General features: G+C 38.7%; 1 protein-coding gene and 1 pseudogene across 2 annotated transcripts in view; one reads left to right on the top strand and one right to left on the bottom strand.

Annotated features, from left to right (window-relative positions):
- KCNAB1 (potassium voltage-gated channel subfamily A regulatory beta subunit 1) overlaps positions 1 to 23,719 on the bottom strand; it is a 453,549-nt gene that overhangs the window by 377,706 nt on the left and 52,124 nt on the right. The window lies entirely within an intron of this gene.
- LOC133074300 (small nucleolar RNA SNORA70) lies at positions 11,438 to 11,565 on the top strand (annotated as a pseudogene).

Below are 23,719 nucleotides of genomic sequence, written 5' to 3'. Positions count from 1 at the left end.
GATTTACACGTATTCCCCATCCCGATTCCCCTCCCACCTCCCTCTCCACCCGATTCCTCTGGGTCTTCCCAGTGCACCAGGCCCGAGCACTTGTCTCATGCATCCCACCTGGGCTGGTGATCTGTTTCACCATAGATAATATACATGCTGTTCTTTCAAAACATCCCACCCTCACCTTCTCCCACAGAGTTCACAAGTCTGTTCTGTATTTCTGTGTCTCTTTTTCTGTTTTGCATATAGGGTTATCGTTACCATCTTTCTAAATTCCATATATATGTGTTAGTATGCTGTAATGTTCTTTATCTTTCTGGCTTACTTCACTCTGTATAATGGGCTCCAGTTTCATCCATCTCATTAGGACTGATTCAAATGAATTCTTTTTAACGCCTGAGTAATATTCCATGGTGTATATGTACCACAGCTTCTTTATCCATTCATCTGCTGATGGGCATCTAGGTTGCTTCCATGTCCTGGCTATTATAAACAGTGCTGCGATGAACATTGGGGTGCACGTGTCTCTTTCAGATCTGGTTTCCTCAGTGTGTATGCCCAGAAGTGGGATTGCTGGGTCATATGGCAGTTCTAGTTCCAGTTTTTTAAGAAATCTCCACACTGTTTTCCATAGCGGCTGTACTAGTTTGCATTCCCACCAACAGTGTAAGAGGGTTCCCTTTTCTCCACACCCTCTCCAGCATTTATTGCTTGTAGACTTTTGGATAGCAGCCATCCTGACTGGCGTGTAATGGTATCTCATTGTGGTTTTGATTTGCATTTCTCTAATAATGAGTGATGTTGAGCATCTTTTCATGTGTTTGTTAGCCATCTGTATGTCTTCTTTGGAGAAGTGTCTGTTTAGTTCTTTGGCCCATTTTTTGATTGGGTCATTTATTTTTCTGGAATTAAGCTTCAGGAGTTGCTTGTGTATTTTTGAGATTAATCCTTTGTCTGTTGCTTCATTTGCTATTATTTTCTCCCAATCTGACGGCTGTCTTTTCACCCTACTTATAGTTTCCTTTGTAGTGCAAAAGCTTTTAAGTTTCATTAGGTCCCATTTGTTTAGTTTTGCTTTTATTTCCAATATTCTGGGAGGTGGGTCATAGAGGATCTTGCTGTGATTTATGTCAGAGAGTGTTTTGCCTATGTTCTCCTCTAGGAGTTTTATAGTTTCTGGTCTTACATTTAGATCTTTAATCCATTTTGAGTTTATTTTTGTGTATGGTGTTAGAAAGTGTTCTAGTTTCATTCTTTTACAAGTGGTTGACCAGTTTTCCCAGCACCACTTGTTAAAGAGGTTGTCTTTTTTCCTTTGTATATCCTTGCCTCCTTTGTCAAAGATAAGTTGTCCATAGGTTCGTGGATTTATCTCTGGGCTTTCTCTTCTGTTCCATTGATCTATATTTCTGTCTTTGTGCCAGTACCATACTGTCTTGATGGCTGTTGCTTTTTAGTAGAGTCTGAAGTCAGGCAGGTTGATTCCTCCAGTTCCCTTCTTCTTTCTCAAGATTACTTTGGCTATTCGAGGTTTTTTGTATTTCCATACAAATTGTGAAATTCTTTGTTCTAGTTCTGTGAAAAATACCATTGGTAGCTTGATAGGGATTGCATTGAATCTATAGATTGCTTTGGGTAGAATAGCCATTTTGACAATATTGATTCTTCCAATCCATGAACACGGTATGTTTCTCCATCTGTTTGTGTCCTCTTTGATTTCTTTCATCAGTGTTTTATAGTTTTCTATGTATAAGTCTTTTGTTTCTTTAGGTAGATATACTCCTAAGTATTTTATTCTTTTTGTTGCAGTGGTGAATGGTATTGTTTCCTTAATTTCGCTTTCTGTTTTTTCATTGTTAGTATATAGGAATGCAAGGGATTTCTGTGTGTTAATTTTATACCCTGCAACTTTACTATATTCATTGATTAGCTCTAGTAATTTTCTGGAAGAGTCTTTAGGGTTTTCTATGTAGAGGATCATGTCATCTGCAAACAGTGAGAGTTTCACTTCTTCTTTTCCTATCTGGATTCCTTTTACTTCTTTTTCTGCTCTGATTGCTGTGGCCAAAACTTCCAACACTATGTTGAATAAAAGTGGTGAGAGTGGGCACCCTTGTCTTGTTCCTGATTTCAGGGGAAATGCTTTCAATTTTTCACCATTGAGGGTGATGCTTGCTGTGGGTTTGTCATAGATAGCTTTTATTATGTTGAGGTATGTTCCTTCTATGCCTGCTTTCTGGAGAGTTTTAATCATAAATGAGTGTTGAATTTTGTCAAAGGCTTTCTCTGCATCTATTGAGATAATCATATGGTTTTTATCTTTCAATTTGTTAATGTGGTGTATTACATTGATTGATTTGCAGATATTAAAGAATCCTTGCATTCCTGGGATAACCGGTCTTGTTTTTGCTAACTGTATAGAGCTTCTCCATCTTTGGTTGCAAGAAAATAATCAATCTGATTTTGGTACTGACCATCTGGTGATGTCCATGTGTAGAGTCATCTCTTGTGTTGTTGGAAGAGGGTGTTTGCTATGACCAGGGCATTCTCTTGGCAAAAATCTATTAGTTTTTGCCCTGCTTCATTTTGTCCTCCAAGCCAAATTTGCCTGTTGCTCCAGGTATCTCTTGACTTCTTACTTTTGCATTTCAGTCCCCTATGATGAAAAGGACATCTTTTTTGGGTGTTAGTTCTAGAAGGTCTTGTAGGTCATCATAAAACCATTCAACTTTTAGCTCCTTTGGCATTAGTGGCTGGGGCATAGACCTGGATAACTGTGATATTGAATGGTTTGCTTGGAAGCTAACAGAGATCATTTTGTCACTTTTGAGACTGCACACAAGGACTACATTTCAGACTCTTTTGTTGACTATGAGTGCTACTCCATTTCTTCAAAGGGATTCTTGCCCACAGTAGTGGATATAATGATCATCTGAATTAAATTCTCCCATTCCAGTCCATTTTAGTGCACTGATTCCTAAAATGTCCATGTTCACTCTTGCCACCTCATGTTTGACCACTTCCAATTTACCTTGATTTATCGACCTAATTTTAGTCAACCCTAAAGGAAATCAGTACTGAGTATTCATTGGAAGAACTGAAGCTGAAACTGAAACTCCAATACGTTGGCCACCTGATGTGAAGAACTGACTCATTGGAAAAGACCCTGATGCTGGGAAAGATTGAAGGCAGGAGGAGAAGGGGATGACAGAGGATGAGATGGTTGGATGGCATCCCTGACTCCATGGATGTGAGTTTGAGTGAGCTCCAGGGGTTGGTGATGGACAGAGAAGCCTGGCATGCTGCAGTCCATGGGGTCGCAAAGAGTCAGACACAACTGAACGACTGAACTGAACTGAACTGATGGACCTAACATTCCAGGTTCCTATGCAATATTGTTCTTTACAGCATTGGAATTTACTTCTATCACCAGTCACATCCACAACTGGGCATTGTTTTCACTTTGGCTCCATCTCTTCATTCTTTCTAGAGTTATTTCTCCACTCTTCTCCAGTGGCATTTTTGGCACCTACTGACCTGGGGAGTTCATCTTTCAATGTCATATCTTTTTTCCTTTTCATACTGTTTATGGGCTTCTCAAGGCAAAAATACTGAAGTGGTTTGCCATTCCCTTCTCCAGCAGACCATGTTTTGTCAGAACTCTCTACCATGACCCATCCATCTTGGGTGACCCTACACAGCATGGGTCATAGTTTCATTGAGTTAGACAAAGCTGTGGTCCATGTGATCAGTTTGGTTAGTTTTCTGTGACTGTGGTTTTCATTCTCTCTGCCCTCTGATGAATAAGGATAAAAGGCTTATGAAAGCTTCTTGATGGGAGAGACTGACTGTGGGGGAAACTGGGTCTTGTTCTGATGGGCAGGGCCATGCTCAGTAAATCTTTAATCCAATTTTCTGTTGATGGGTGGTGCTGTGTTCCCTCCCTGTTGTTTGATCTGAGGCCAAATTGTTGACCCACCACTCCACTGGAGACTCCTGGACACTCATAGGCAATTCTGACTCAGGCTAGTCTGACTCAAACAATAGAATGGGAAGACTAGAGATCTCTTCAAGAAAATTAGAGACACCAAGGGAAAATTTCAGGCAAACATGGGCACAATAAAGTACAGAAACGGTATGGACCTAACAGAAGCATAAGATATTAAGAAAAGGTGGCAAGAATACACTGAAGAACTATACAAAAAAATCTTCATGACTCAGATAACCATGATAGTGTGATCACTCACCTAGAGCCAGACATCCTGTAGTCCAAAGTCAAGAGGACCCTAGAAGGCACCACTACAAACAAAGCTAGTGGAGGTGATAGAATTCCAGCTGAGCTATTTCAGGTCCTAAAAGATGAAAATGTGAAAGTGCTGCACTCAATATGCCAGCAAATTTGGAAAACTCAGCAGTAGTCATAGGACTGGAAAAGGTCAGTTTTCATTCCAATCCCAAAGAAAGGCAATGCCAAAAAATGTTCAAACCACCACACAATCTCACTCATCTCACACGCTAGCAAAGTAATGCTCAAAATTCTCCAAGTCAGGCTTCAACAGTATGTGAACCAAGAACTTCCCAATGTTCAAGCTGGACTTAGAAAAGGCAGAGGAACCAGAGATCAAATTGCCAACATCTGTCAGATCATAGAAAAAGCAAGAAAGTTCCAGAAAAACATCTACTTCTGTTTTATTGGCCATGCCAAAGCCTTATACTCTGTGGCTCACAACAAACTGTGGAAAATTCTTCAAGAGAGGGGAGTACCAGACCACCTGACCTGCCTCCTGAGAAACCTGTATGCAGGTCAAGAAGCAACAGTTAGAACTAGACATGGAACAATGGACTGGTTCCAAATTGGGAAAGGAGTACATCAAGGCCGTATATTGTCACCCTGCTTATTGAACTTATATGCAGAGTACATCATGTGAAATATTGAGCTTGATGAAGCACAAGCTGGAATCAAGACTGCTGGGAGAAATATCAATAACCTCAGATATGCAGATGATACCACCTTTACGGCAGAAAATGAAGAGGAACTAAAGAGCCTCTTGAAAGTGAAAGAGGAAAGTGAAAAAGCTGGCTTAAAACTCGGCATTCAAAAAACAAAGATCATGGCATTTGTTCCCATCACTTAATGACAAATAGATGGGGAAACAATGGAAACAGTGAGAGACTTTATTTTGGGGGGCTCCAAAATCACTGCAGATATGAAATTAAAAGATGATTGCTCCCTGGAAGAAAATCTATGACCAACCTCTACAGCATATTAAAAAGCAGAGATACTACTTTGCTGACAACAGTCCATCCATTCAAAGCTATTGTTTTTCCAGTAGTCATGTATGGATGTGAGAGTTGAACCATAAAGAAAGTTGAGCACCAAAGAATTGATGTCTTTTTTTTTTTTTAATTGATTATTTTGAACTGTGGTGTTGGAGAAGACTCTTGAGAGTCCCTTGGACAGCAAGGAGATCAAACCAGTTAATCCTAAAGGAAATCAGTCTTGAATATTCATTGGAAGGACTGATCCTGAAGCTGAAGCTCCAATACTTTAGCCACCTGATGTGAAGAACTGATTCATTGGAAAAGACTCTGATGCTAAGGAAGATCGAAGGCAGGGGGAGACGGGGATGACAGAGGATATGATGGTTGGATGGCATCACTGACTCAATGGATATGAGTTTAAGTAGTCTCCAGGAGTTGGTAATGGACAAGGAAGCCTGGCATGCTGCACTCCACGGGATCACAAACAGTTGGACACAACTGAGCGACTGAACTGAACTGGTGCACTTAAGATTCTGACTCTGAGAGTAAGCTCCCTAGGGAAGTAGCATTCCTTACAAAATGTTCGTTTAAGGATTTATTTATGTCTTGGGCTACTATTAAGTCCAAATGGATAGTATAAAGATTTAAGCATGCAAAAATTAATTTAACAATATAGCATGATAGTAAGTCATGTAAAATTATTTTATATGATATAGTTTAAAAGTGTTTCATAGAACACTCATTCCTAGTGTAAAAGAAATGACAGTTGAAGGAGCACTTTCATTAGTTATGAAATTAAGTTCTTCTTTCAACAAGATTTTCATAGAAATGTGAAGAAAGTAACCAAGGCACCTTGATTACTAAAACTGATCTGGGAATCCTTATTTACCTGCCTTCCTTTTATCAGTACAAATGCCTGTGAAGCAAATAAAGATTAAAGTTCTGGTGATTCTGCTGTTCTCCAAAGAGGACAATTTTGCTGCTCTCTTCAAGCTGATTTTTTGCCAGTATCTCCAGCATCATGTTCATGTTGATGTTATGAAAGGCAAGTATATATACTTATAAAATTCCATTATTCAATACATGTTGATACATGCACAGCCAGAAATACAGCAGACAGCAAATTTGTATTTACCTATTGAATGAATAAATGAATGACTAGATGTGATAGGTACTCTGCAGGACTCTATGAAGAATGCTTAGATAAATATGATTTACTGTATATTAGATATTTAAGATATCCTTTTAAATATCTTTACACCTCTAAATTAGAATGCTTCTTATAGTCAATAGTCTTAAAATTATGATAGGCAATGTGGTTTTTTTTTTATAATTTTAGGATTTTTTAAATTTATTTTAATTGGAGGCTAATGACTTTACAATATTGTGGTGGCTTTTGCCATACATTCACATGAATCAGCCATGGGTGTACATGTGTTCCCCATCCTGAACCCCCCTCCAACCTCCCTCCCCAACCCATCCCTCAGGGTCATCCCAGTCCACCAGCCCTGAGCACCCTGTCTCATGCATTGAACCTGGACTGGTGATCTTTTTCACATATGATAATATACATTTTTCAATGCTATTCTCTCAAATCATCCCACCCTCGCCTTCTCCCACAGAGTCCAAAAGACTGTTCAATACATCTGTGTCTCTCTTACTGTCTCATATACAGGGTTATTGTTAACCATCTTTCTAAATTCCATATATATGCATTAGTATAATGTATTGGTGCTTTTCTTTCTGGCTTACTTCACTCTGAATAATAGGTTCCAGTTTCATCCACCTCATTAGAACCGACTCAAATGCATTCCTTTTAATAGCTTGGTAATATTCCATTGTGTATATGTACCACAGCTTTCTTACCCATTCATCTGCCGATAGACATCTAGGTTGCTTCCATGTCCTGCCTATTGTAAACAGTGCTGCGATGAACATTGGGGTGCACGTGTCTCTTTCAATTCTGATTTCCTTGGTGTGTATGCCCAGCAGTGGGATTGCTGGGTCATATGGCAGTTCTATTTCCAGTTTTTAAAGGAATCTCCACACTGTTCTCCACAGTGGCTGTACTAGTTTGCATTCCCACCAACAGTGTAAGAGGGTTCCTTTTTCTCCACACCTCTCCAGCATTTATTGCTTGTAGACTTTTGGATAGCAGCCATTCTGACAGCATGAGATGGTACCTCACTGTGGTCTTGATTTGCATTTCTCTGATAATGAATGATGTTGAGCATCTTTTCATGTGTTTGTTAGCCATCTGTATGTCTTCTTTGGAGAAATGTCTGTTTAGTTGTTTGGCCCATTTTTTGATTGGGTCGCTTATTTTTCTAGAATTGAGCTGCAGGAGTTGCTTGTATATTTTTGAGATTAAATCTTTGTCAGTTGCTTAATTTGCTATTATTTTCTCCTATTCTGAGGGCTCTCTTTTCACCTTGCTTATAGTTTCCTTTGTTGTGCAAAAGCTTTTAAGTTTAATTAGGTCCCATTTGTTTATTTTTGCTTTTGTTTCCAATATTCTGGGAGGTGGGTCATAGAGGATCCTGCTATGATTTACATCAGAGAGTATTTTGCCTATGTTTTCCTCTAAGAGTTTTATAGTTTCTGGTCTTACATTTAGATCTTTAATCCATTTTGAGTTTATTTTTGTGTATGGTGTTAGAAAGTGTTCTAGTTTCATTCTTTTACATGTGGTTGACCAGTTTTCCCAGCACCACTTGTTAAAGAGATTGTCTTTTCTCCATTGTATATTCTTGCCTCCTTTGTCAAAGATAAGGTGTCCATAGGTGCATGGATTTATCTCTGGGCTTTCTATTTTGTTCCATTGATCTATATTTCTGTCTTTATGCCAGTACCATACTGTCTTGATGACTGTTGCTTTTTAGTAGAGTCTGAAGTCAGGCAGGTTGATTCTTCCAGTTCCTTTCTTCTTTCTCAAGATTGCTTTGGCTATTTGAGGATTTTTGTATTTCCATACAAATTGTAAAATTATTTGTTCTAGTTCTGTGAAAAATAATGTTGGTAGCTTGATAGGGATTGCATTGAATCTACAAATTGCTTTGAGTAGTATACTCATTTTCACTATATTGATTCTTCCAATCCATGAACATGGTATATTTCTCCATCTATTTGTGTCCTCTTTGATTTCTTTCATCAGTGTTTTATAGTTTTCTATATATAGGTCTTTTGTTTCTTTGGGGAGATTAATTCCTAAGTATTTTATTCTTTTTGTTGCAATGGTGAATGGAATTGTTTCCTTAATTTCTCTTTCTGTTTTCTCATTGTTAGTGTATAGGAATGCAAGGGATTTCCTAGTGTATATAGGAATGCAATTTTATATCCTGCAACTTTACTATATTCATTGATTAGCTCTAGTAATTTTCTGGTGAAGTCTTTAGGGTTTTCTATGTAGAGGATCATGTCATCTGCAAACAGTGAGAGTTTTACTTCTTTTCCAATCTGGATTCTTTTTATTTCTTTTTCTTCTCTGATTGCTGTGGCTAAAGCTTCCAAAACTATGTTGAATAGTAGTGGTGAGAGTGGGCATCCTTGTCTTGTTCCTGACTTTAGGGGAAATGCTTTCAATTTTTCCCCATTGAGGATAATGTTTGCTGTGGGTTTATTATATGTGACTTTTATTATGTTGAGGTATGTTCCTTCTATGCCTGCTTTCTGGGGGGTTTTTATCATAAATAGATGTTGAATTTTGTCAAAGGCTTTCTCTGCATCTATTGAGATAATCATATGGTTTTTATCTTTCAATTTGTTGATGTAGTGTATCACATTAATTGATTTGTGAATATTGAAGAATCCTTGCATCCCTGGGATAAAGCCCACTTGGTCATGATGTATGATCTTTTTAATATGTTATTGGATTCTGTTTGCTAGAATTTTGTTAAGGATTTTTGCATCTATGTTCATCAGTGATATTGGCCTGTAGTAATGTGTCTCTTTCTTAATGGTACACAAATTAACGATACAACTTACAATTGACACTCTTTGATTTGATGATTTTTTGGTCACATATCTGAGATAACATGGCTTGTACAAAAATCTTGGACTTGTAAATATAGAAGAAAGCTTAGAGGGCATCTTGTTCAACCTCTCTTGTTTAATAGACATCAAAACTGAAACCCTAGGAGATCAAGGCCCAAATAATTCAGCTATTTCACAGAAATGCTGAAACTAAAATACAGTTTACCTGACTCTTGACTGAATACATCATACCACATTACTTGATGTGATAAAAATTTCATAAATTATCCCAATCTGCTCTGACATTTTTTTCTTTTGGTTAAAAAACTAATTGGTTTTTAAAAGCCTATTGGTTTTTATCAAAAGTATCAGAACTTACACATTTCAATGAGTTTTTCTTCAAAGTAAGCACCTTTGAAAATTAGACACTTTTATTCTATTGATATCATAGCACAAAACATCTCTGGGATTTGTTTGATGTCATCTTCAGAGAAAGTTTATCTATTAGAAAAAAAATCAGCCTTCTTACTTAGAACAGTAGTACTGTCACTTCCTAGAGGGCATTTCAGAAATTTGCAGAAGATTGTAACAACAGTGACGTTGCCACTACCTTTTAGGGGATATAAGTCAGAGACAAGCTTGTGCCTAATTTTTATTGAAAGCTCCCTACTTTTCCATACCCTACTCCTTTAGTCTCTGTAAAAACAAAGCCTCATATGCCACCAGCTGCAGACATCCCAGCCCAGGTTGACATCCCAGCTTGTACTTCCACACCCTCCAGGGAATATATCCACAGAAGAGGCTGTGCATGCCCTCCAGGCAGGGAATTCTAGAATTCTGGGTATGCAGGGAAGATGGGCCAGAAAAGGGGGGCAGCTGGATGGTCGTATCCCTTGGATTCCAAGGACTCTTTGCTCTCTTGGGGTCAGAGTAGGGTCCTGGGATGCCTGAGGCAGTACTGGTCATGCTTCCCTGCAGGCACAGTCCAGCACAAGCAAGCAGGGCCTATGTCCTGACAACTCCCAAATGTTCTGCCAACTAAATCACTGCAAATATAAACTGATTCATAAAAATCCTAAGAAGTCTTTATAAGATGTTAGTCCAAAAAAAATCTTCTAGAAGGACTTTATTTGGAAGAAAGAAGTTTATTTGGAATAAAGAGTTTGTCATAAAGCTTGTTGACCAGTTTATTCACTGTACACACTCTGTCTGCCAATTTCAACTATTCATTTGTCCATACAATAGTGCAGTTAGCAAGAAGCAAGCAAACTATTTGCAAACAGCTAACAGATGAAGATTTGAAAGCCTTTTAACAGATTTGAAACCACAAAAGTAGTACTGGGATCTCACTGAATTTCATTAATTAGGTTGTTTTCAAATATCCCATATTATTGCCTACTTATATACACAGACTTTAAATTTTTTCTAGTGCAATGATAAAAATAACATATCAACATTATTTATTTTGGGGTTACCTACTACTTTGCAAACTTACTCTGTTACTGCCCCTCTAATTCTACCACACGATTTCTTTTGAGGTCCTTACCTCATATTCCTATGTGTTTTCAAATGTATCATCTGTTCCCCTTGCCTATGGAAAGCTAAAACCTCCAGGGCCTTTGTCTGTACTGGAACCTGATGTGGCCTCCACAAACCACAGGACCACAAGGCAGGAACTATTGTGCCACCTCATTTCTATTTCTCCTACATCATAACACTGAGAATGATTTGTGTACTACACTTAAAAGGTATTAAGCCCAGCATGTTATTTGCCATATTACATGTTCTCATGACTCCTGTGACTTATCTTGGCACATTACCTCTATTTCAAGTAAGCCATTTCCCTTTCTCTTATATACATATCACTGAACGTCTGCAAATGGGAAGAAATGAGAGAGGTAGACTCCAGCCAGAAGCCAGGCCATCCCCAGAACTCAGTTCCCAACATCCCAACAGGCTTTCTTCTGCACATGAGCATGACATAGGAACCCCTCACCCTCTTCCAGGAATCACTCTGTGATCCCGAGAGGAGGAAAGGCCTTGAGAGAATACAGTAAACAGTTTACTGATTTAACAAGATTTGAAACTTCAATTCAAAAGATTTGAAAGGGTATTCAAAAGTGGGAACTGATCATCTGTGTTTGAAAACTAAAACAAGTATAGATCAGAAGTACAAAGGGAAGCAAGCCATAAATACAAAAGTAATGTTACTCTGTAGCCAACTAAGCCAACCGTGCTCTTTTCCCCAGGGGAGCCCAGGGGGCAATGGCCTCAAGCAGCAGCCTCCCCAGTGGTGCATGTTGCCGGTATAGCTTTCCCTCAGTGACCTGAGAGACAAGCTTCTCCAGTGAACGTGCATGTCTGATCTTGTGCTGTCCCAAATCTAGGCTTCAGACATGTATGTGGGGTACCTTTGGAAACCCTAGGCACAGTGGCCAAGGTCTACTTTGGCCAAGTCACCATGTCCATCCACACCAAGCTGAAGAACAAGGAGCATGTGATTGAGACCCTGCTCAAGACCAAGTTCAAGTCTCCTGGCTGCCAGAGGATCTACATCTCCAACAAGTGAGGATTTATTAAGGTTAATGCAAAAGAATTGGAGGACATGGTGGCAGAAAAAGGGCTCATCCCAGATGGCCGAGGAATCACATACATTCCTAATAGTGGCCCCTGGACAAATGGTGGGCCCCACACTCACAGGAACATTGGTGCTATTCCCTGCTTACTCACACCCAACAATAAGTCATACTTTCCCGTCCAAAAAACAAGTAATGTTAAAGATAAACATTTGATAAAAGCAAAAATAAACAAACGGGACCTAATCAAACTTAAAAGCTTTTGCACAACAAAGGAAACTATAAGCAAGGTGAAAAGACAGCCCTCAGATTGGGAGAAAATAACAGCAAACGAAGCAACAGACAAAGGATTAATCTCAAAAATACACAAGCAACTCCTGCAGCTCAATTCCAGAAAAATAAGTGACCCAATCAAAAAATGGGCCAAAGAACTAAACAGACATTTCTCCAAAGGAGACATACAGATGGCTAACAAACACATGAAAAGATGCTCAACATCACTCATTATTAGAGAAATGTAAATCAAAACCACAATGAGGTATCATTACATGCCAGTCAGGATGGCTGCTATCCAAAAGTCTACAAGCAATAAATGCTGGAGAGGGTGTGGAGAAAAGGGAACACTCTTACACTGTTGGTGGGAATGCAAACAGTGGTAGTACAGCCACTGTGGAGAACAATGTGGAGATTTCTTAAAAAACTGGAACTAGAACTGCCATATGACCCAGCAATCCCACTTCTGGGCATACACACTGAGGAAACCAGATCTGAAAGAGACACATGCACCCCAATGTTCATCGCAGCACTGTTTATAATAGCCAGGACATGGAAGCAACCTAGATGCCCATCAGCAGACGAATGGATAAGGAAGCTGTGGTATCAGTGCAGTAAGATTAGATCTCAATTACAGGGAAAAAATTGTTAAAACTTCAAACATATGGAGGCTAAATAACACGCTTCTGAATAACCAACAAATCATAGAAGAAATCAAAAAAGAAATCAAAATATGTATAGAAATGAATGAAAATGAAAACACAACAACCCAAAACCTATGGGACACTGTAAAAGCAGTGCTAAGGGGAAGGTTCATAGCATTACAGGCTTACATCAAGAAACAGGAAAAAAACCAATTAAATAACCTAACTCTACACCTAAAGCAATTAGAGAAGGAAGAAATGAAGAACCCCAGAGTTAGCAGAAGGAAAGAAATCTTAAAAATCAGGGCAGAAATAAATGCAAAAGAAACTAAAGAGACCATAGCAAAAATCAACAAAGCTAAAAGCTGGTTTTTTGAAAAAATAAACAAAATTGACAAACCATTAGCAAGACTCATTAAGAAACAAAGAGAGAAAAACCAAATTAACAAAATTAGAAATGAAAATGGAGAGATCACAACAGACAACACTGAAATACAAAGGATCATAAGAGACTACTACCAGCAGCTCTATGCCAATAAAATGGACAACTTGGATGAAATGGACAAATTCTTAGAAAAGTATAACTTTCCAAAACTGAACCAGGAAGAAATAGAAGATCTTAACAGACCCATCACAAGCAAGGAAATCGAAACTGTCATCAAAAATCTTCCAGCAAACAAAAGCCCAGGACCAGATGGCTTCACAGCTGAATTCTACCAAAAATTTAGAGAAGAGCTAACACCTATCTTACTCAAACTCTTCCAGAAAATTGCAGAAGAAGGTAAGCTTCCAAACTCATTCTATGAGGCCACCATCACCCTAATTCCAAAACCAGACAAAGATGCCACAAAAAAAGAAAACTACAGGCCAATATCACTGATGAACATAGATGCAAAAATCCTTAACAAAATTCTAGCAAACAGAATCCAACAACATATTAAAAAAATCATACACCATGACCAAGTGGGCTTTATCCCAGGAATGCAAGGATTCTTTAATATCCGCAAATCAATCAATGTAATACACCACATTAACAAATTGAAAGATAAAAACCATATGATTATCTCAATAGATGCAGAGAAAGCCTTTGACAAAATTCAACACTCATTTATGATTAAAACTCTCCAAAAAGCAGGAATAGAAGGAACATACCTCAACATAATAAAAGCTATATATGACAAACCCACAGCAAGCATCACCCTCAATGGTGAAAAATTGAAGGCATTTCCCCTGAAATCAGGAACAAGACAAGGGTGCCCACTCTCACCACTACTATTCAACATAGTGTTGGAAGTGCTGGCCACAGCAATCAGAGCAGAAAAAGAAGTAAAAGGAATCCAGATAGGAAAAGAAGAAGTAAAACTCTCACTGTTTGCAGATGACATGATCCTCTACATAGAAAACCCTAAAGATTCTACCAGAAAATTACTAGAGCTAATCAATGAATATAGTAAAGTTGCAGGATATAAAATTAACACACAGAAATCCCTTGCATTCCTATATACTAACAATGAAAAAACAGACAGAGAAATTAAGGAAACAATACCATTCACCATTGCAACAAAAAGAATAAAATACTTAGGAGTATATCTACCTAAAGAAACAAAGGACCTATACATAGAAAACTATAAAACACTGATGAAAGAAATCAAAGAGGACACAAACAGATGGAGAAACATACCATGTTCATGGATTGGAAGAATTAATATTGTCAAAATGGCTATTCTACCCAAAGCAGTCTATAGATTCAATGCAATCCCTATCAAGCTACCAACGGTATTTTTCACAGAACTAGACCAAAGAATTCCACAATTTGTATGGAAATACAAAAAACCTCGAATAGCCAAAGTAATCTTGAGAAAGAAGAATGGAACTGGAGGAATCAACCTGCCTGACTTCAGACTCTACTACAAAGCCACAGTCATCAAGACAGTATGGTACTGGCACAAAGACAGAAATATAGATCAATGGAACAGAATAGAAAGCCCAGAGATAAATCCACGAACCTATGGACACCTTATCTTTGACAAAGGAGGCAAGGATATACAATGGAAAAAAGACAACCTCTTTAACAAGTGGTGCTGGGAAAACTGGTCAACCACTTGTAAAAGAATGAAACTAGAACACTTTCTAACACCATACACAAAAATAAACTCAAAATGGATTAAAGATCTAAATGTAAGACCAGAAACTATAAAACTCCTAGAGGAGAACATAGGCAAAACACTCTCCGACATAAACCACAGCAAGATCCTCTATGACCCACCTCCCAGAATATTGGAAATAAAAGCAAAACTAAACAAATGGGACCTAATGAAACTTAAAAGCTTTTGCACTACAAAGGAAACTATAAGTAAGGTGAAAAGACAGCCCTCAGATTGGGAGAAAATAATAGCAAATGAAGAAACAGACAAAGGATTAATCTCAAAAATATACAAGCAACTCCTGCAGCTTAATTCCAGAAAAATAAATGACCCAATCAAAAAATGGGCCAAAGAACTAAACAGACACTTCTCCAAAGAAGACATACAGATGGCTAACAAACACATGAAAAGATGCTCAACATCACTCATTATTAGAGAAATGCAAATCAAAACCACAATGAGGTACCATTACACGCCAGCCAGGATGGCTGCTATCCAAAAGTCTACAAGCAATAAATGCTGGAGAGGGTGTGGAGAAAAGGGAACCCTCTTACACTGTTGGTGGGAATGCAAACTAGTACAGCCGCTATGGAAAACAGTGTGGAGATTTCTTAAAAAACTGGAAATAGAACTGCCATATGACCCAGCAATCCCACTTCTGGGCATACACACTGAGGAAACCAGATCTGAAAGAGACACGTGCACCCCAATGTTCATCGCAGCACTGTTTATAATAGCCAGGACATGGAAGCAACCTAGATGCCCATCAGCAGATGAATGGATAAGGAAGCTGTGGTACATATACACCATGGAATATTACTCAGCCATTAAAAAGAATTCATTTGAACCAGTCCTAATGAGATGGATGAAGCTGGAGCCCATTATACAGAGTGAAGTAAGCCAGAAAGATAAAGAACATTACAGCATACTGACACATGTATATGGAATTTAGAAAGGTGATAACGATAACCCTATATGCAGAACAGAAAAAGAGACACAGAAATACAGAACAGACTTTTGAACTTTGTGGGAGAATGTGAGGGTGGGATATTTCAAAAGAACAGCATGTATACTATCTATGGTGAAACAGATCACCAGCCCAGGAGGGATGCACGAGACAAGTGCTCCGGCCTGGTGCACTGGGAAGACCCGGAGGAATCGGGTGGAGAGGGAGGTGGGAGGGGGGATCGGGATTGGATATACATGTAAATCCATGGCTGATTCATATCAATGTATGACAAAACCCACTGGAAAAAAATAATAATAATATAAAAAAAAATTTAAAAAAAAAAAAAAGGAAGCTGTGGTATATATATACCATGGAATATTACTCAGCCATTAAAAACAATTCATTTGAATCAGTTCTAATGAGATGGATGAAACTGGAGCCCATTATACAGAGTGAAGTAAGCCAGAAAGATAAAGACCAATACAGTATACTAACGCATATATATGGAATTTAGAAAGATGGTAATGATAACCCTATATGCAAAACAGAAAAAGAGACACAGATGTACAGAACAGAATTTTGGACTCTGTGGGAGAAGGCAAGGGTGGGATGTTTTGAGAGAACAGCATCGAAACATGTATATTATCTAGGGTAAAACAGATCACCAGACCAGGCTGGATGCATGAGACAAGTGCTTGGGCCTGGTGCACTGGGAAGACCCAGAGGGATTGGGTGGAGAGGGAGGTGGGAGGGGGGATCGGGATGGGGAATACATGTAAATCCATGGCTGATTCATGTCAATGTATGACAAAAACCACTACAATATTGTAAAGTAATTTGCATCCAACTAATAAAAATAAATGAAAAAAAAAAAAAGATAAACATTTGAGCATACTCCAGGAGATAGTGAAGGACAGCGAAGCCTGGCATGCTGTAGTTCATGGGGTTGCAGAGAGTCGGACATGACTTAGCGACTGAAAAACAGCAAAGATAAACATAAGTGAAAATATGAAACATATTAAACATATTCCAAAACAATTGCTCAGAAGAGGAAAGCTGGATGCAACATAGAAGATCTGTAGAGAAGTTCTGATGTTTTTAATAGAGTCAACTTCATGCTAGATTTTGTTAGTTAGGAGCATGAACTCACAAGAAACACAAAGTCCTGCTGATTGTGGGGATTACTCCCTCCTCAGTCCCCTCTATTCTGTTCACCTAGGCTCCAGCTCCCCTTTCTCTTGAATCTCCAGGCTGAGACCTTTAGTGCACTGACCACACACAGTATCACATGTTTGTGTCCACCAGTAACCAGCTAAACCATCCATCTCTCTGTGATCACAGCCCAGCTTACAGTATAATACTGCAGTCACCCGTCTGCTCTCCTCAGGATCTCCTTTCACATCAAAAGGGTTTTAGGCCACATCAGTTCAGTTCGGTTGATCAGACATGTCCGACTCTTTGCGACCCTGTGGACTGCAGCACACCAGGCTTCCCTGTCCATCACCAACTCCCAGAGCTTGTTCAAACTCAGGTCCATCAAGTCAGTGATGCCATCCAAAAGTATCAACAGCAGCACAGCTTTTCAATTCTTCCTACTTAAGCATTTGTAACCCATTTTTATTTCATATACAGGTACAATTCACTCTCCCTTTTGTTGCACTAGCTACAGAAAGAAATGGAATTGTCTTAAAGAATCAGTGGCATAAAAAATAGGAAGTTTTAGTGGGAAAGGTCCTGTGAAAGGAGACCTGAGTCCTAGATCCAGCTCCCTCACTGAATATCTACTATGTGACCCAGATCATGCTAAACAGCATCTTCCTGGACTTGGGTAGAGCAAACACTCTAAGCAACAAAACCCAGCAGTAATGTTTTTCTCCCTTAAAAACATTCTAACTCCCTTATAGATCTTTTGTGTTACATTTACCTTTCTTCTTCTGGGCAAATGAACAACTCACATACTAGGTATCATGCTAGATGCCAGGAAAGCAAGATAGTTATGAACATGGTCCCATTTACTTTCAAATCTAGTGAGAGAGATGGTCATGTGTGCAAATAATTACACACAGAAGCAAGTGGAGAGGAACACGGGTGGAAAATGATCAATTCTTTTCAAGAAAGTTGCCTCATTTGAGGCAGCGAAACCTTCCCTGCTTATGTACAGAATGATGTGAGGCTCAAATGGGACACTGTATGTGAATGAAATTTGAAAATTGTAATACTCTCTCTTCTTGTGAAGCACTCATCTTACATTTCTTGTCTTTCTTATCTGGTCACATCTAAACTGTTTGGTAAACTGTCAACAGACAAAGGGCAGGTAGGGCAAGCCATATTTCATATTTCACTACTTTCCCAGATTAATTCACCATATTTAGGTAATAGATTGGCTGCAATCCTCCCCGCAGCCAATGGGTTAAGAACCAGTTCAATCCAAGAGTGATAATATGCAAGATGTTGCAGGCTAGATGCTCAGCATTGACTTTTGTACATTAGTATGCATCAAGCAACCCCTCAGTGGGAAGACAGGGTAACAAGTGATGAATCACCTTGTAGATCATAAGGTTGTATGCACACTAAATGAATCTTTGTACTGTGGCATCTATGCAATGTTTGGCCTTGATTTATAATTCAGTATAAAGTTTTTCATTGCTGCAAAAGGGTAATGAAATAACAAGATAAAGTTGAGTTAAAAGTGCTTTCTCATCTAAATGTCTATTCCAAGAAAAAAGTTATGGCTGGATTTGAACCGACAAGAATAAAGAAAAAAAATCATATTTCTCTTTCCCTAATTTTAGGGTTCAGCTGGTGCCAGAAATCTCTTCAGTGTGGTGATTTAATCACCAAGTTCAAATAATACTTCTCATTGGCTTGAAAAATAGCTGGACGCAGGAAGTGGCATAAAGCAAAATGCTTTTGGTGAGGCGCGTTCTGACATCTTCTCCATAACAGAATTTTATTTTCAAATTACTGAATAAACCTCAGTGCCAGGTAATAGTTTGATACTTAATGATCATTATTCTTATATTTTCACTGCAAGGTGGACACAATGGCTAACCAGAGCCCCCATGACTTGACTTGGCTCAAAATAGGGGGCTATATAAAAAAATTTTAATGACATAGTTCGTTTGAAAATCTGAAAAAAATCCATAAAAGCAAAGACAACCTTAAGAAGTTTAAGTCTGAGAGTCTTGTCTTCAGTTGCTATTTTAATGCAGAGCTATTCCATTGTGTGATGGAAATATTCTGTATCTTCACTGACCAAGACAGTAACCATTATCCTCATATGGGTATAAGCACTTAAATTTGGCTAATGCTACTTGAGGAACTGAATTTTAATTTAATGTTAAATTAACTATAACTTACACAGCCATAGGTGACTGAAAATGAAAGTGTTAGTCACTCAGTCATGTCCAACTCTTTGCAACCCCATGGACTGTAGCCCACCAGGCTCCTCTGCCTATGGGAGAGGCTGCAGTGGGTAGCCATTCCTTTCTTCCTGACCCAGGGATCAAACCCAGGTCTCCCACATTGCGGGCAGATTCTTTACCATCTGAGCCGCCAGGGAAGCCACAGGTGACTGGTGGCTACCATGTTGGACAGCATGTGAATTCTGTTCTTAAACACTATTGAATAACCCACATATAAACTCAAGTATTAAAAGCAATTTTCTAAACTACTTAATTTTTCTGCAATGAGTTACTAACTTCAGAGTGCCTAAGCTTTGTGAATCCCATAATTGACTTTGTACAATGCTTTTCCTTATTTTTCTGATCTTATTTTTTAAAGCAGGGTCAGTAGGGATTCTAGTTTCCTTTGGTTTAAGTCTGAAGCAGCTATCACATAAAAGAGATGAAGAGTTGTTTTACTCAACGGGAGCTAGCAGAGTAGGCAGACTCCCTGGCTGTTTCAAGGTCAAGCCATGTGTTTTTTTTTATTATTTTAACCAAAGGATGCTATGATGCTGCCTGGCAAACAGCTTCACATTGAGTCACCAACAAGAATGATCTGAAGGAATTTCACAGATACAACATGTCTATGAGGAATGTTAGCAGCCACCCTATCAAGTAAAAGACTCCATGTCTTAATAACAGCTATGATTCTCTCCAATATGACTGAATTGTTGCAGACTCAGCTGAACATACAATGAAAATAAGGCAACAGTCCTCACAAGATGGTCAGGAGAGAGATGACTGAAAGCAGCTGATGGGACATTTTGAGAGCTAGTTAGCCTTATTAGTGTCTAGCATAATAGTTTGCATGTAGCAGGTGGTCAAAATTATTAACTGATTGTTTCATAATTGATAGACCTAAAATTGGAAGAGATGCCAGAGTTACATATTACACAGAAATAAACAGATATAGCATTATTGCTACTATATGCCCTCTTTTGCTTAAAAGCATCCAGTATAAATATATCCTAAATACACAATCCTTTCAGTTTGGCTTCAAACAATGTTTAAAAAATCATGTGATGATTTCAAGCGATGAAAGCACTTCAGATGCAAGCTTTCCAAAGGTTTCTTTTATGTGCCCAGTGCTGAAAATCAGGTATCCCAAGCACACTGTTCTAATGTTTGTTCTAAGGTTAGTGAGTTCTTAGAATGCTTTCAAATCTAAATCAAAAACTCACGTGTCACTATAAGTAAATTGTTAGTAGTGTCTTTATAATACAAGTAGTCAAAGCACAATGATTTTTATAGATAAAAGTAGAAATACCTTGCCAATAATTCTTCACTCATTTTTATCTGATCTCACATATTTAGATATTTTGTAGGTTTTTAATTCAAAGATCAATCATTTTATGAAAAGTGTGAAGCTACAATGATTTGTTTCTGTGGACTAGCCTTCAGAGATTATGCAAAGAAACCCATTTGTGAGAAGAATTAAAACATTTTTCAAAATGTATAGATGGCTAGATTCAAAAAGAACAAAAGTGAAATACTAGTTAGATCTGAAAACAACACGAAATGAAGGCGAAAAAACCTCCCTCTAACTGGCACACCCGTGTTAGGAGTTTGGCAGTCAGATAACATTCTTTTTCTTGCTATCAGTAATCTGGGGAGGGTGGGGCCAGGGGTGTGGGGTATCCTGTGTGTGTGTGTGTGAAACTAATGACTCCATATTTCAGTTTGATTATCAATAAGAGAATTGTTAACAGTACTATGAGACAAGAAAGGCAAACAGGTAGTAAAAGGCCACAGGTTTGGTTTGGCTTGGTTTTTTACAGGAAGTAGAAGAAGGCTGCAATTGGAGGTGACAGAGGTAGTAACAGTTGATTCCAGAGATTTGATGTGAGCTCCCCAGCACCAGACTGCACGCACCAAGCCCTCAATTCCTGTTAAAGAAGAGACATGGGCCAACCTTAGAGGGAAGTCTTGAGCTTCTTAAATGTAATGCATTGAGGTTTGCTCTCAGTTAACAAATAGTAGTGAAGAGATAATTGCCTGAAGAACGCAGTGGTTTAAGGAGCTGCTTTAAAGTCAGACAAGGGAGAAAAGATCTGATGGTGCAGTGGCTCTCCGTGGTGCTTCTTATCCTGTGAATGAGGATGTAGATGAGTTGAGCGATTCTACGGAAGCACTTTAGGGACAAGAGAGCCATGAGCAGTGGCTGCAGCTGTGGAGCACCCCCTGTCTGCCTCCTTCCTGAGGCAGAGTGCGATGCCTCCTTGGGGGCCCAATTAGATCTGTGAGTGTTTTCCCTTCCAGACACGCAGAAATGAAAACCAGAATGCAGAGAATTAAACTATACCAGAATAGACCCCGCTCATGACACCTCCCAAATCGTTCAATCCCTGCTTTCTTCATTCTTTTCCATGCCCTTGCTTATATCTTCAAGCCCTCTCACCTAGATTATTAAAATAGATTTCTATCAGTTTCCTGTACACAGTTCTTCCAAAAATACCTTTTAAGGATGTCAGTTTGATCTTGTTATTTCTTACCTAGGAATGCCTCAGTAGTTTTTCATGGCCAGCTCCTCCAATGATCTATTTCTTTCCTGCCTCTTACCCTCTTCTTTGAGCTCTCTCCTTACCCAGAAGGTTTGCCGTGGCAAGGAGGAAGAGGAGAAGCAAGATAGAGAAGAATAGGTGCCTGCTCCTGAGCTCCTCCTATATGTTTTATAGCTGCAACATTATTCTCCATAACCCTATGGAATAGGTATCACTGTTTCCATTTTACTGATGAGAAAAGTGAATGGCAAGAAGGGATAAAATAGTGTAAGTCATCTACTCTGTAAGACTTAAGAGTCAGTAATCAATCTGGATCTGTCTCCAGAACTTGTTTTACAGCCGTCACTTCTGGGTCTTCAAATATGCTATTCCCTCCATATCAAATGTTCCCTCAACCTTCATCTTGAATAAACTATTATACTCTTATTCATCCTACAAAATCCTGTGCATGAATCAACTCTTCAAAGTTATTCTTGACTCTCAAGAGATCCTTCATCATTTGTTCTACTCTAATCTAATACATCACAACTGTGTTTTAAACAGCAACATTGCATTTGTCATGCCAGAGTCTAACTGTCTGGTTGACATGGCTGTTTCCCCTACTAGACTGCTCTCAGAGTTGCTTGAAGCCAGAAATCATGTTTTTCCCTCACTGTGAGCTCAGTGACTGGCATACTGCCCAGTATGGTGCTCAGTCAATCTTTGTTGATTTGAACAACTGTATTATGCAAAGAGTAAACTAGTAGATAAAAAGCCTTTGGTTAAATTCTTAACTAGAACTTAACAAACCATCTATGTGAGTATTAGCAGATTATTTAACTTCTTCATGCCTCAGAAAACTTATTTGTAAGATTACCCAAGAGATTTGGGGTGAGATACTAAATTGGCTCCAACATCTCCTCAGATGCTAAAATCTGTGCACTTACTCTTTTACATACAGTATATGTGGAAGGAAAACTATTGTAATCAGACACAAGAGGAAACACAGCATTTGTAGAATTGCACTTGTTGAACAGTTGACGGAACTTAACTGTATTTATGAGGCAATTGGTGGGTGGGGTGGCTAACCATCTTATAAATAAACCACTTTATGAGTTTTTAATGTGTTCCTTATTACAAGTGCATTACTTTCCATACTAAATTAAATAGTATTTAAAGCCAATGTTTCTTTTTTTACCTTTATTTAAATGAGATTTCTGCTTGCTTTAGTTATATGATTAAGTAGCACAAGCTACTTGGGATGCAGACTAATAGAGGAAAATATCCCTTTAAAGATAAAAAGAGGATTTTAGAGCAAGAGGAGAACTAAGAAACAGATCCAGAGCTCAAGGAATGGAGACAGCTCTCAGGTGGTTAAGAGTGGAGTAGCCTCATCCCCAATTTCCAGATACTTGACTAACTGGAACCTTACTGCTATGATCTCATTGCCATTCCAGCTTAGGATTCATTGGTTCCCTCTAAATATGATCAGAAGAGAATGTGGTCAACACATGCAATCGATACTGCCACACTATAATGGACTTCCCTTTTCTCACATCAAGAGTAGTCTGCCTTTCCATCCTCCATAAGGCATTGAGCATGAAGCTACAGAACTCAGATAGCTTCTTCCATCACCCAGATCTGGGAAGTGGTCCATAGTGGACAGGTCATCCAATCAAAACCAAGGAATCAATGAAAAAAATGGAACTTCTAGGAAAAGAAAGCTACTTTTTTCCTTCTTTCCTTCCAGAAGTGAATGAGAGCTTTGTCATCCACCTTGAAGAGGAGAGAAGAACCTGAGGCTGCCACAGACCATCATATGGAGCTGACATGGAGCCATAATGAAAACGAAAAACACAAATGCAAAGAAAGAGAAACTAGATCCTGTCCAAAGTGTTTGTACCTTAAATCTACCCCTCCCTGAAGTTTTCCCTATCTCTGGACTTTTTAATTATGTGTGCCAGTTAGTTTTCTTTATTACT

The sequence above is a fragment of the Dama dama genome, chromosome 19 (genome assembly GCF_033118175.1).
Source record: "Dama dama isolate Ldn47 chromosome 19, ASM3311817v1, whole genome shotgun sequence".
NCBI classification, from domain to species: Eukaryota; Metazoa; Chordata; class Mammalia; order Artiodactyla; family Cervidae; genus Dama; species Dama dama.
The sequence above is the reverse complement of the archived record's forward strand: the minus strand, read 5'-3'. Positions and strand labels throughout refer to the sequence as shown.